Source organism: Tachypleus tridentatus, chromosome 6 (assembly GCF_004210375.1).
Source record: "Tachypleus tridentatus isolate NWPU-2018 chromosome 6, ASM421037v1, whole genome shotgun sequence".
NCBI lineage: Eukaryota > Metazoa > Arthropoda > Merostomata > Xiphosura > Limulidae > Tachypleus > Tachypleus tridentatus.
The window spans coordinates 118,852,321-118,867,257 of NC_134830.1; the positions used below are offsets into that span (position 1 = coordinate 118,852,321).

The 14,937-nt window shown below is 32.1% G+C and overlaps 1 long non-coding RNA gene across 2 annotated transcripts; it reads left to right on the forward strand.

Moving 5' to 3' along the window:
• The first annotated feature begins 1,570 nt into the window (after window positions 1–1,570).
• LOC143254649 (uncharacterized) lies at window positions 1,571–14,626 on the forward strand. 2 transcript variants are annotated; one of them, XR_013030304.1, is made up of 3 exons: window positions 1,571–1,680; window positions 3,954–4,154; window positions 14,323–14,626. It is a non-coding gene; the product is annotated as an uncharacterized LOC143254649 (long non-coding RNA). The 2 variants fall into 2 exon arrangements; XR_013030303.1 differs by lacking the exon at window positions 14,323–14,626 and having other exon boundaries at window positions 3,954–4,545.
• The last annotated feature ends 311 nt before the right edge of the window (window positions 14,627–14,937 follow it).

Below are 14,937 nucleotides of genomic sequence, written 5' to 3' on the forward strand. Positions count from 1 at the left end.
TGTTACCAAGTTAGCGAAAAACGTTGTGAGCAGCAGCGTACGGTGTGCAATGTTTGTTACTGAAATTCTACTGTTATTCATATATGAAATTCACACTGAAGGTCTAGTAAAGAAAACTTTGTAAAAATTTCTCTCACTGTTTCTGTACTGTAAAGAAAACTTACCAGGATACGATTCATTACATATAAAAAAGTAAGTATCATAGTAAGTGAAGAAGCTAATTATAAAGTTTGAAATGGTAAGTGAATAACAATTAATCAAATTTGATTTCTGTTATATATCTTTACACCTTTTGTGAATCACTTAGTTAACATAACTATGTGTTTCATACTGAGTTGTATAGTAAGTTAAATACCTTGAAGAAAATGGTGTGATATTAGTTATCTTGTCTAATAACGTGTGTTTGGAAAACCAGTTGGATTCTTATTTATTTATCAGTGAGAATGAATTGATGTAACTGTGTCTTGGTGATTAGCTGAATTGGAATGTAAATTGTGTGCTGTTAATAGTACTGAATAGGATTTAAAGCAGTTAGTTAGTTTCTCGCTGTATAATTTATAAAAATAAGTATAGATATTCTGAGCTTGTTGGATACATGTTGGTAGCTAGTTAAACCCACCAGAGGGCACTTTGACAGACAGCCATGACAAGCTATTATCACATAGTAGTTCTACAAAATAACCTTTGGTGATACTAAGGGTATCATCTTCGACAATTTGAAAACGTGAAGTAAGGTTAAAGAAACTATGTAAGTTCCTGTTCGATGATCTCTTAAAGTAAGTAACTCGGGAACTAAAGAAACTAACTGAATTCCCTTGAGGAATAACTCTACTGGTGAAGAACTCAAGTAATATAATAGGCGTTCTTTTACTGTGCTATTTATCTCTTTAAACTGAAAAATATATAAAGAGTTTGCAACTTTTTAAAATGTTATTATCATTCTATAATATGTTTAATTGTTTTAATTTCGCGCAAAGCTACACGAGGGCTATCTGCACTAGCTGTCCCTAATTTAGCAGTGTTAGACTAGAGGGAAAGTAACTAGTTATCACCACCCACCGCCAACATTTGAGATACTCTTTTACAAAGAAATAGAGAGATTGACTGTTACTTTATAACGCTATCACTGAAAGAGCGAGCATGTTTGGTGCGACCGGGATACGAACCCGCGACCCTCCGATTACGAGTCGAATGCATTAACCTTCCTGTCCATTCCTGGCGCTGTTTAATATTAAAATGCATTATAAATGCAAAAAATATCGTATTTGTATCTCACAACGACTGGTACGTGTGTTAACGTTTTAAAACGTTATTATCTGCTTATCAATAAGTGTTAATACCCATACCAGCCATTCTGAGATACATTTTCATTTCAAGTGGATTTCTCGTGGTGAAGAAATATCGTATTTATTGAATTAAAATTTAATATATTTTAAATGAAGATTATTGTTACGCTTAAAGAATTAAAAACATTACTATTATTGTTAACTTACATTTGAAGTTTTTTTTTTTTTTCTGTTTAACGAAATCGGTAAAGTAAGTAAACTGATTTTAAATACGACTGTCTTAAGATCCAAGTGAAGTGGTTCCGAAGGCTATGCTCCCCTCGGTTTCAAAATCTACAGTTACAAGATATGCTTGGTGGACAGCACTCATTTTGATATGTCTCATTGCTTTGTGGTAAGCTACATGTTATCTTCAAGTTCTTTATAATTAAAGTACGTGAAACACAGGAATTAAACATTTGATGACATTGGGGTGGGAGAGTACCTGGCTTCAAAATCCAATTATCTTTTAACTGAACAGTAAAATTCTGTGTTCATTTTTTGCGCTCCAAATTTGGTTTCTGTACTCACACTGCTGTTAGAAACATCTGCTTTCACATGTGGTACTATATTCATGTATCTGTCTTCTTACGAGATACAATGTTGATAGATCTGATTTTAAGCAAAGTATTAATATACCTCCGCCTTTATATGACGTATTATGTTGGTACATGTGGTTTCATGTGAAGTACTACGTTCCATGGGTCGAAACATTATAACTGAATACATAAAAAATCCATACAATTATTTGTTGTCTAAGCATGAAACACATTTATAATTATATCTGTAACATATTATCCATAGCTTATTTAATAATAATATGTATTTTAATGGTCTTGAAACACGTGATTCTTATTTATTTACTTTTTGTGATAATCGTGCAGCGTTCTTTGTTGTTTCTACAACTGGAAAGAAAACTCGGGAAGAAAGGAATATTTTGAAAAACCGTGTCTCAGACAAACAGCGTGGTACTGAAAAGATAACCACTAATGAATTGGATATATTGGAGGCTATGCCACTGATCCCTGAATGTGAGAAGAAGGCCCCGACAAAGAATGTTAAAAAGACAGAAACTAATATACTAATAAAGCAAAAAGAGACCGAATGAACAATCCTGGAGACAATAAATGAAAACTACCTAGAAGAAATGAATACTTTGGTTCGAAATTCAATTAAGTTCTTATTCATCTCACGTTATAATTAATATTTGGTACAAGTAAATTTACATTTTTACAGTTAAAAACATTTCATTTTAATATAATGTGTACTACGTCAAACTACGTGTGCAATATCAAACAGATGTTGCATGTTTAAAATCAGTGTTGTTAATACCTTGGGTTAACCCAAACTACTGAGAAAGATGCGTTCAGAAAATCTTTAATGTTCAGAGTCGTTTGAATACATGCGATTTATTTTCAAAAATAGACCTTCACGTGTTCGATACCATTAAGGTCTAATAAGTCTATATGCTAGTTAAACTGGTGAATTACCTCTTCTTCACTCTTAGTTCATGTTGGAAGACAATTTCCATCCATTAAACCGAAGCCAGAACCAAACGTAACAGTATATGATAGTGTAAGAAGTACGCATTACCTTTACTAATGTCCATAGTATTAATAACATATGGAAAACATAAAGATCAGAATGCCCTTTCGTAATTTTCCATTCACATACATACTACCACTACTGATAATGAAAGCGAATTATTTTGTGTATTAGTGGCACCATAATATATCATTTCGGCTCATGTTGCTCTGTTTATTTCGTTTTGTAACCATATGTACACTGAAATGACGTCATGTTGGAGCTTTGAACATGTGATTCAGATTTTATCAGGTTACCCATAATCAGTATATAACGGTAACATCCTTAAAATGTGGATTGGGACCTTCGTAGTCAAGTACCAGCGTATTTGTACCATTTTGTTGCAAGTGGTTCTACTACATCTTGTTAATCAGGTTCTACTACATCTTGTTAATCAGGTTTTACTACATCTCGTTAATCAGGTTCTACTACATCTTGTAAAGATGTTTTGAGACATTTTACAACAGTTTTTTTACTGTCAGCCAACTTTCATTGGTCTGATAGACATTTAGTGAAATTTCCAGTTCTCTTCTTTTGCACTTTACTAAGATTATTGAATATATTTTAAAATACTATAAAGTGTGTGATTTATTCCAGCGTTGCAAAAAAACAAGACAGTTTCAAAACTGTTTCTCTCTGTAAGATAAAGCAAATAACCAGTCATTTGTAGTTCAGATCACATAACTTTTCATATTTAATTTATACAACAATAGATTGAGTAGAACACTTGACGTTTAATTATAACCGTACTTGTCTTAGTAACAATATAAACCATCTTGTTATTGTTTGTGAACGTGTAAAATATAAATGGAAAACAGTATTTAAGTTATTGTCTGCTGTATATCATTCTTTATTCACTACGTGAAACAATGCTTGAGTTAGTTTTCCTAGTTTCCAGAAAACATTTATGAGATAACTGAAACCAATTTCATATTTTATAATTTTTATAGAAACATTTATTTGTTTTTATGCATGTTATAGTAAAATGATTGCTCAAATTTTGAGTGTTGCGCCACTAAACATAACTATATTCTACATCTTCAGAGAGGAACACCAGAGTCAAAACAAGCAAAAGCTATTGAAGAATATATACAGCGACCTCTGTCTCCTACACATGTGAACAATTATGATGAACTTATTTTCGTTAAACCAAACGGTAAACAAGGACATCTCAAGGGAAACGTTGTTATTCTCATTGAAAATTCTGACAGTCAAGACACGTTTATCATTTGAAAAAAAAATCAGGTTGGTTTCCGAGCTTTTCCAAACTGCGAAATAGAATTAATAAACGAATTTATAAAACCGCCATTGTTAATGTTCTCTCTAGAGTAAAGAGAAATAAACAGTTTTAATCTCCACACTATACAGTTACATGAATGTGATTGATACTTACAAAATTATACAAAATTTTTATATTCAGTATCATTGATATTATTGGTTTAACAGAAACTTACGTAGTAATTTAACTGTTTACATTTATGTACAAGTAAATTAAATACAAACTTTGAAAACTTAAAGTTTTAACATTTTATCATAACTATTATTTAAATTTAAGAGACTGAGGCTTTTATTCAACTGTTCACAAGCGTTTTTTTCATGTTTTTTTATTATTTCCTTTTATGCAGTATTTACTTATTACGACATATAATGTTAAAACTTGTGTAAAATATTAAACCAAAAGTGATGAAATGTTTGTTGGAATATTTTTTGTCTATTTAAATGTAACCGGTATGATACATTAAATGTTTATTTCGGTAATAATTGTGTGTTTGTTTATATTGTTTGTAATATAGCTATAAGTGTATTAACTGTCACATTATACGTCCAACAATTCACAGTTGTTACACTAAGATTTACAGGTAACATTTTTTACTGAAACGCAGGATCAACATGATCTTCTTGAATTTCTACGTTTAATGTGTTTCACATTGTTTATTACTACGCTTAAGTCATGTTGGTTCTTCAATTATTACATTGTTATCAGCTTGTGACATTTATAATTTTCTCGTGCTTTGTCTACATGTTGAACTACGTATTAGTTATACAACATTTTCAGTAGAACTGTTGTGATACGACTATGACATATTCTATTCTTATCCTACAGTTTATTTTTATTGTTTTCAAATGGTATTCGGTGATTAACGTGTAGCACTGTTAAGATATAATTTACATGCACCATTTTCGGTTATTAAAGTATTATTGACATGTGCCATCTTTCAGAGTGACGTGTAGCTATTGAAGGTTGCGTCGCACTGATTGATACAATTTATGCCCGAGTTCAATAAACTGAAAGTTGAAATGCATTTTTACTTCGTGTCCATCAAATGTGTTAGAACTCTGAATAAAAATAGCTTAACTGACTATCAACCATGGTTAACTAGTTCACGTGTTTCACGTGCACGTAAAGCGTGTCCTCTGCATAAGGAACAAGACTCTTTCCATCATCTGATAACATGGATACATGTTTCGTTTTCTAGAAAAGGACGCCAGTCTTCCATTGGGAGCTCGTGTTTTCAAAATCAGGGTTTCCGTTAGATTGTTGTAGATCGTGCGCATCTAGAAAGTCGATCAAAGTGCAAACAGTCAACTATGCTTTAAATATGTTATTGTAGGACTACATACAACTTGATGCAGCATTTTACGACTGGGCAACATTCTTGGAGTGTAAGTTAATAATCAAGTAGTGCAGAATAATTCTAATAATTTAACTACCAAAGATTGTCATCGTGCTAATAAACAGAGGAGGTTAGATGCAGAAATACAGATGCTTCATTATAAAGTGGTTATTTCTAATAATTTTTATATTTGATTAAATATTAAGTTCACTATTTTTAAGAGAATTGTTAGGAATATTGGACAAATCTAATAACTGTGAAAGAGGGAGCTTCTATTTTATTGATCAACTGCCTGAGCAGATGTTGTCAGTTGATAAATAATTTTTGTTTGAATTTCGCGCTAAGCTATACGAGGGCTATTTCCGTTAGCCGTCCTTAATATAGCAGTTAGAGACCCACCGACGATTGTAGGGCTACTATTTTAAGAATAAATAGTGGGATTTACCATGACTTTATAACACCCCCTACCGACGAAAGGGCAAGTATGTGTGACGTTGATTCGACCATGCGACCCTCAGATTATGGAACGAGCGTCCTAATCACCTAGCCAATTAATGAATTATGAAAATTTTGAAAAATATCGTCCAATTTGATAACACAAAAATATATTATTGTATTTAAAACAAAAAATCATGTAATCCACTTTCTTAAACACATTAATCATTTAAACTTAAATAATTAGGTTGCTCCCTCACCTTCAGTCAAAACATAATCATATTCAAATAATGACGTATTCCACTTACCTTGAACAAAATTATCTTCCTATTATACTTCAAAATTTGAATTGTATTTTATATATTATATTTATAAGTATATCGAGGTATTTATGTAAATTATACAATATATTGCAGAAAAATATTTTTCAGAGTTAAAAACTAATCAAACAACAAGAACCTAGAAATGATTTTTTTCCATTTTATTTTTCTTTACTTTAGTTACTTTTTATCATTTCTCCACAAATGTATAATTCACAGTAGACAAAAAATCAAGGCTAACGGAATGTTCTCGCGCTTTCGTGAAGTGTCAGCGTACCTGGAGGGTTCCTTATTCGCGTCCCGCTGTCAAAAACTTTCTATCACATTTTAGGAAAATGGATCCGCTACAAGAGGAACAGTAAAATTCCAATATTTGTCAAACAGTTGGCAATGAATACCTTTTTCTAGCTGTCTTTTCTCTAGTTCAGAATAAAAGACTGCTGAGCTCACAAAGTCCTTGCTTAGCTTCATGCTAAAATTATGAAACAAACACATACCAAGATTATTTATTACACTTTTCGTGATGACACCTTTGTATTTTATGTTTCATCAACCACTTCATTATAACCTTGGCTTTACAAAAGGAAACATTCAAGGTTATTTCACTTCATTTATAAGAGAGCTTCTCTTTTCATTAAGCACGTTTTTTATAAACAAAATTATAATGGAGATATAATTAAGGAGTGTCTTTGAGGTCTTATAAACACGGTAATCCATGTTAAAAACTGTGTCTAACAATCGATTCTGCACATTAAGCTCTAATCTAACTGTAATTAATATACTCATAAACGTAACAAACAATAAGTATCTGTTTTCCTTAACTTCTTCAGCACCTTATTTTGTACAATGTGTAACCAAAGTCAATCGTTTTTCTATCTTCTTAATGACGAGAAAACCCACTTGTAGAGAAAAATATATACACTGCTGGCCAAAACCTTAAGGCCAATGAACATAAAGAAAAAATATGCATTTTGCGCTGTTAGACTTAACCAGTTATTTGAGTAGAGCTTCGAAAGAAGGAAATAAGAAAAGTAAAAAAAACAACAAAAAAAAAACATTTTTAGCATTTAATAGGGAAAATGTGAACACTATGAAGTTAGCCTAAATACTAGCTGGTCAAATGTTTAAGATCATACTAAAAAGAAATCCTAAACAGGGTAGGAAATGCCCAACAAGAGGTCTCAGTAGTGAGTTGCACGGCCGTCATTGCGAATAACTTCACACATTCGCTTTGGCATGATCGATAGAAGCATTTGCAGAAGGCTGACTGGAATATTATTCCAAGTAGTGAAGACGGCTTTACGTAGATCATGCACTGTTTGAAACTGACGTCCATTTCTATAGACTTCCCTTGCCATCTACCTCCAAACATTTTCAATGGGGTTCAGTTCGGGCAAACACGCTGAATGATCCAAAAGAATCGCGTTATTCGCCATGAAAAAGTCCTTTGTCCTGCGGGTATTGTGGATTTTAAAGATCCTGCTGAAAGATCCAGTCATTTCCACACAAGCGAGGGCATTAAATCAATAAGAATGCTCTCTCCAACATGCCAATGTAGCCAGCTGATGTTTGACGCCCCTGTATAACCTGAAGTTCCATTGTTCCATGGAAGGAGAAAGCACCCCAGAATATGATGGAACCTCCTCCACTGTGTCGTGTAGAAGATATCTCCGGTGGGATATCCTTATCGTGCCAGTAACGTTTGAAGCTATCTTTACCATTCAGGTTAAATTTTTTCTCATCAGAGAACAAAACCTTTGCTAGCTTTTCTACGTTCCATGTTTGGTGCTTCTCAGCAAAGTTTAACCGAGCTGTTTTGTGGTGTGGAAGGAGGCGTGGCCTTTGAAGACGTTTACGGTTTTTAAAGCCTTTCTCTCGTAAATGCTGTCTTATTCTTTTGAGCTGCCTTAATCTGATTCAACGATTGGCTGGTGTGTTGCCGGACAACCCGTCGAATCCTCCTGCTCAACGTTGGCGAAATTTTCTTTGGCCGACCACTTGAAATTCTCGTTCCGTATCCCTCAAGGTCTTTTAAGAAATTTGCAACAGCAGTTTTACTACGCCCAATCTCACCAACGATGGCTCGTTGAGAGAGACCTTGCTTTTGCAGGTCGACAATTTTGCTACTTTCAAACTATGCCAACTTTTCAGCCTTTGTCATGTTTTTACCCCAATGTAACACAGAAGATGTCAGTGGGAGATGTTGCCAACGCTAATGCTTGAAGACAAATGACTAAATTTCGTTTAGTGTTTACCGATTAACGCTTCGTTTCAGTATGGTCTTAAACTTTTGAGCAGCTAGTATTTAGGCTAATATCAGTGTTCATATTTTCCATATTAAATGCTAAAAAGGTGTTTATTTGTATTTTTTATTTTCTTATTTTCATGTTTTGAAGCACTTCTCAAATAAGTGGTTGAGTCTAACAACGCAAAATGCATGTTTTTTCTTTATGTTCATTGGCCTTAAGATTTTGGCCAGCAGTGTATTTGAAAAAGGCCACAAAAAGTCACCATAACACGTTTTCGAACACTGCAAATCAAATAAAAACAACATAACCATAAAAAACACTCAATTACTAAATAAAGAAACCAACATAAACAAACTCAAAATTAAAGAAGCCTTTTTTATACAACAACTCAAGCCCAAAATAAACATCAAACATCTAAGCACGCCCTCTACATTCGTACACTCAATTACACAACCCTCTTCAAACATGTGGTCATCTGTCAGTCAATTAGCTCTTTCTTTCTATGTGAACCTGACGATGACCGAAGAAGGTCGAAACGTTGTTCGCTCTACTTCATAAAAAAATTTCATAACACATACAAGCAGTTTTTAAATATATACGTTTTTCTTTCAGATCTCTAGAACATGGCGTGTATAAAATTCAACTTGTTACGTATTATTCCTTATCCTTGACGAGTCTCCTCTTTATTACGTTACTTACTTTACGCATTACTGATTCAAATCAGTAGAAATACGAACTTGAAAAGAGAAGTTAAATAAATCTTAATACGTATTAAATTTATGATATTTCGCTACAAGGTTGAAACAAACAAAATTATTTTTTAACACAAATATATTTTAACACAAAAATTACAATTTATGAAAACTGTTATCACTAAGAGTTATTACAAATGATGGATTGTATACAACCGTTTTATAAACTTACAGACATTAATACTGTCCCTCCTTGTTTAAGTTAGCTAGTTTGATAGACTGCACATCCTTACAAGCTGAATTTTTCCGCCGAATATATTTAATATTTTCTAAGTAATAATAACGAAAAAGTTGATTAACTGAAGTTGAACGGTGTGTAATGTTAAAAATCTATAAATGTTGCTTGTCAAATTGTGTTGTTTCCCAATTACTTAGAGCTAATCACAGTTGTACCTTTTGAGGCATATAACACTCTGACTGTAGGTGACTGACAATATTCTACTTGTATCAATGTCTCTCGGTTTTTATATGAATCAAGCGCGTCATTCGAAATTTCAAGAATGTTCTAGAGCATATTCATAAAAGAAATATTGTTGTGTACTACTCTCAATAAACTTCTACAAATTTCTAGAAAAGGCTGGACTAGAAAAAATACAAATACCAATCAAATTAAAGTAATTTTTTTTTAAATTTCGTCTTTCCCACTATTTTATGATTGGTCATGTTAAAATGATATCAAAATACAGACGAAGTTTCTACTTTTGCTACCACTACGACCAAAATAAATAAGATCGTAGATGTTTTTAAGAATGACTTCACTGACACAATTTCATAAACATTTAACTTTATGTGTATGTTTTTCTTCTATTTAATACAAAGTCGATTTTCAGCTATAAGTGAAATGTGGGTGTACTGTTAGAATTCCATTACCATTTGACATTCCTTCAAGCCTTCTTTTGTTAATCATTTCATGTGTGATTCTTAAAAAATATAGTAACAATTATTTGGTGCTTTTTAAAAACAAAACTGATCTTATCATCCATTACACAGATATTTGTGTGTTCAACGTGTTTTATATGTTTATACAGCAGTTTCTTAACTTTATATTTGTGATTAAAATACGAAAAATAGGATTGGTACAGTTTTCCATAATGATAATCGCTTCCTGTAGGTGTACTGTTGGTGTGACTTCAAAAATTAACAACATTTACGAGTTTAAAAACACCTGTTAGCAATAAATATTTTTAGATCTTCCATACTAAAAAAAGTTGTATCCATCTTAATAGAAACAAAAACTGTTTTCCTGCCTTGTTATAACCACGGCAACCTAAGTCACCTAGCAGGAAAAATGCAAAGCAATGGACTAATAAAATGAACAATTTTGTCAAAGAATTGACATTGATGGTGTCTGTTTGCAATATAACACATTCACACAGGTGAACAGGACAGATATCCATTGGCATCTTATGGGTTTACCTTTACTATTTTCGAAAGAGCTTATATCCTACAAAGCTATGTGTAGCAAGAGATGTAAGACCTGTGGGTATCTCAAATAATATTACTGTTTTCGGAGGTGTTCAGATTCGTATGCTAGAGTCATGTATATATTTGTATGGCTCTTATAATTGTAGTAAACTTTATATCCACAACTCATAAAACACCCACAGATAAAGTATTTATACATCCTTGTAAAACAGATACGATCTGGCAGACACCTAGAGATTTCTGGAAGAAAACAGTAGCGTGGGTTTTGTAATGTACTTTGTTTTCTATTGAATTTTTTTTTTTAATTTCACTCAAAGCTACTCCATTTCTATCTGCGCTAAACGTCCCTAATTTAGCAGTTTAAGACTAGAAGAAAGTCAGCTAGTCATCACCACTCACCGCCAACTCTTGGGCTACTCTTTTACCAACGAATAGTGAGATTGACCGTCACATTATAACGCCTACACGGCTGAAAGGTTGAGCATGTTTGGTGTGACCGAGATTCGAACCTCAGATTACGAGTCAAACGCCTTAACCCACATGGCCATGCCGGACCTTTTCTATTAAAAATCGAATAACTACTTTTAAAATATCGCGAAGCTTTTACGTTCCTTTGTGTTTTCAGCCTTTTACAGGGTTTTCTTTCATTTTTTTTAATGGTGTGATTAAGTTTTCTCTTACATATCCTCGAATTAAATTTAAATCAGTTTTATCTTTACTAACTTTAATTGTCCTGTTCTCTTTATTTTTATAACTTTAATCACCAAAGTATAAGATTCTATAATTATATCTCTTCTTGCTGTTGTGTACATTAGAATTTTGTCTCTTATCATCTCACCGACAAGGACTCGAATGCACTTTCATCGTGTCACCAAAAAATACTAACATCTGTACAGTGTATCAAAGTACATGTATTGTCTGTATTGAGGGTAAAAATATTGAATATACTCACTTCTTTATTGATGAATTTTTTGTTTCTTACTTCTCATCCGACTTATATTTCTGATGGTAAAAAATAATTATAATTTAAATAACGATGATTTTCAAAATCAAGTGTAGATGTTTCTCAAGGCCATTAATAGTGTAGTATCGCATATTTTACTGTACACATTATTAACAACACATAGAGAAGATATATAGTTTGATTCGAATTTTAGCATAAAAGGCAACTGTATTTTTTATCTGCACATTTTGTTTTTCATATTTTAACTGTTTCAAAGAAGGCACATGCCAGTAGTTACATAGTAAGGCTGAGCTTTGTTTGTGTGAAATTTTACCCGTTGAAGTTGCGGTGACCTTCGATTTTGCCTCACTATGGTTTTTTAACGTTGTAGTTATTAGTGTGTGTTTTCTATGTTAAGTGAATTATTTTCATTTTCCTAGAATCGACATCGCGGGAAACAGGTGTAGATTTGATTTGTTTTGTGTTACACAGTTGCCATGACAACTATAGACGAAACGTTAAAAATTCTGATGTCTGTCATTCCCCATCTTCTTCTCGCATGCTGAATACTACAGTATATTTAGAATCTGAGAACGTAGAGAATCAAAGTAATTTTATTTTCTATATAAGTTATTCACACGCGTGCAGAATTAAACATTGAATAGCTCTGTATATATTATGCTTTTATTAAGATAATTTTGAATCTGTCAAGAATTGTTGCGTTTAAGTACAGTGGGATGCCTTGATCCAGAGACCAAAACACTCTTAACTTAAATACCCTTGGCTGGTTTTTGTGTAGGCTAAAATAAGTATAAGAAATACAGAAGTACAAGTTTCATGTAAAGTTGATCTCCCAATAATATCTGCAAATAAGGAAAACATAATTTAGATATTATCATGAGAAACTGTTTGGATTGTCTTTAAATTAACCAAGAACTTGGAAAAGGATATAATCTGTATTTTGTAAAAGACAATATTACAAATCATGTACATTCATTTGTCAGTAAGACGATGGTGACTGATAGCTTTATTAATTAATTTAATTAAGAACAGTCAACAGATGTTCATGAAAACACATAACTATAATTAAAGTGTTAAATGTATTACAAGTAGAAGTAAGCAATTCGTCTCAAAGCGAGAATATAAAGTTTCTTAATCATACCTGCTAATTTATTTTATATTTTCTGTTTTTATTATGTCAAACCTGGGATATTTTGAGAAATATGAAACCAATTTCAACGAGGAATTTATTGACTGTGAAGAATTTTTTAGAGTTTGTGTTGTTTTTATATTGTCTAGAGAAGTTTTCTGATCGATATATTATGTTTGTAATTAATCGCAAAGCTACAAAATTCGGTATTTGTTCTCAGCCCACTATGGATATGGAACCCCGCTCACTAGACTTGTAAATCCCGAATGCATTCCGTTGTGTCACAGAAGGGTCCACTCGAGCTACCCAATTTGTATCACTTATTTATTTCATCTTCAACTTAAGTTAAACTTTAAAAATATTCAAAACCACAGTGCAGTGACATGTTGTCAACTGCAGATTAGTTCTTTAAGTCATGTGTTTCTTTGAATTTCAATTTTTAAAACAATATTTTGAATTATTAAACATGTAAATTTATAAATTGCTAAGTTATACATGCGTGGCAATATGTATTGATAACAACCCACATTTTCCCTTGGTCTGCAATATTAAAAGTAAATACTGAATTGAAATAGTATTTTGATCTTCTGCAATAGCGGTGACAAAAGCAGTTTTAATTGTGATAACTACCTTCGAATAATAAAACCAGTTATATTCTTGTTATGTAGTCTAGTAAGGTGTATCCTTAGGAAAACCTAGCTGAAACCCTCTTAGATACTATATAGCTAGAGTTATGATCTTTTAAAGTAAGTAACTTTGGGACTAAGTAAAATAATTTAATTTCCTTTAAGTAGAATAAGTCAGATTTTATACTTTATTGTTAGTGTCTAATATGAAAATGTATTATAAATACAAGAAATATCGTACTTATTTAATTAAAATTTTTAAGATATTAAATCAAGATATCGTTAGGCTTAAAGAATTATACATTTTTCTGTTATTAATAACTTATATTTTCAGTTTTGTGTGATGATTTTTCAAGTATTTCTCGTGAGCGAATAAAATGATACAAAATACATTGTTTTGAATTTAATATGTAAGAAACTAAAAGAAAAAAACAGTTTTTGTTTTTCATTTTGTTGAACGGCAGTGTTATTTATATTACTTACCTGAATGCTTCAGTAAAGTTTGGTTTGTGTGCCCAAACTGCTGTTAGAAATATCTTCCTTCATGTGAGATACTATCTTCTTTCATACAAGATATTATGTTGATACATCTGATTTCAGGCTAGGTATTAATTTAAGACCTTCGACTTTATATGAGGTACTATTTTGATATATCCGCCTTCATCTGAGATATAATATTTGATGGTGTGAAACAATGAAATGTTACGACTGAATATACTTGGTTAAGGAATCGAGGCAATTATTTATTGCTTAATCATGAGAGTACTGTTAAAATTATATCTGTAGCTAGATTCAGTTTAAATAAATAAAGGCGTAATCCATTCTCCCTAGCTTATGTAATAATGTGAGAGAAAGGCCTCGAAATAGAAATAAGAGAGAAACTTATATTCTGTTAAAGGAAAAACAGACAGAACTTACCAATCTGTCGACGATAAGTGAAAATAACCGAGAAGTAAAGAAGGCAAGAAAGACGGGACACATTAGCAAGATTGCTTCTGTTTATGGTGAAAATATATATGGTGTTGCGATAATTGCGAGTGATGACAAACCTCAAGGGACATTAAAATCTGATTCATGGACTCGTGAACGTATAAACCTGTTCTTCATTTTAGTACTAAGTATTTTTCAGGATAGGTATGTATCCATTAATATCAGTATTGTGCTCTTAATATTAAACTTTCATTTGTTATAAGTTTCTTTATGAGTACATATTTATTACAAGTACTGTTTATTTACTTTATTATGTCAGTGAATATTAAAATTAGGCATCATTGACTGAAGCTAGTGATTGGACTTTGAACCTTTAGAAAGGGACAACAATCATTAGTTGAATTTAGTGTAAGAAAAAACCAATAAAGATTGAAAGTGTACACTTGAATGTCTAGTTTTCCTTCACAAACCTTACAAGTTCTTAAAAAGTGTTTCATCTTTTACTGTGGTGTATGATTCAAAACTCAACTTCATCGAACAGTTTTTAGTGCACATTTTTATGTTTATGTTTATAACTACGCAA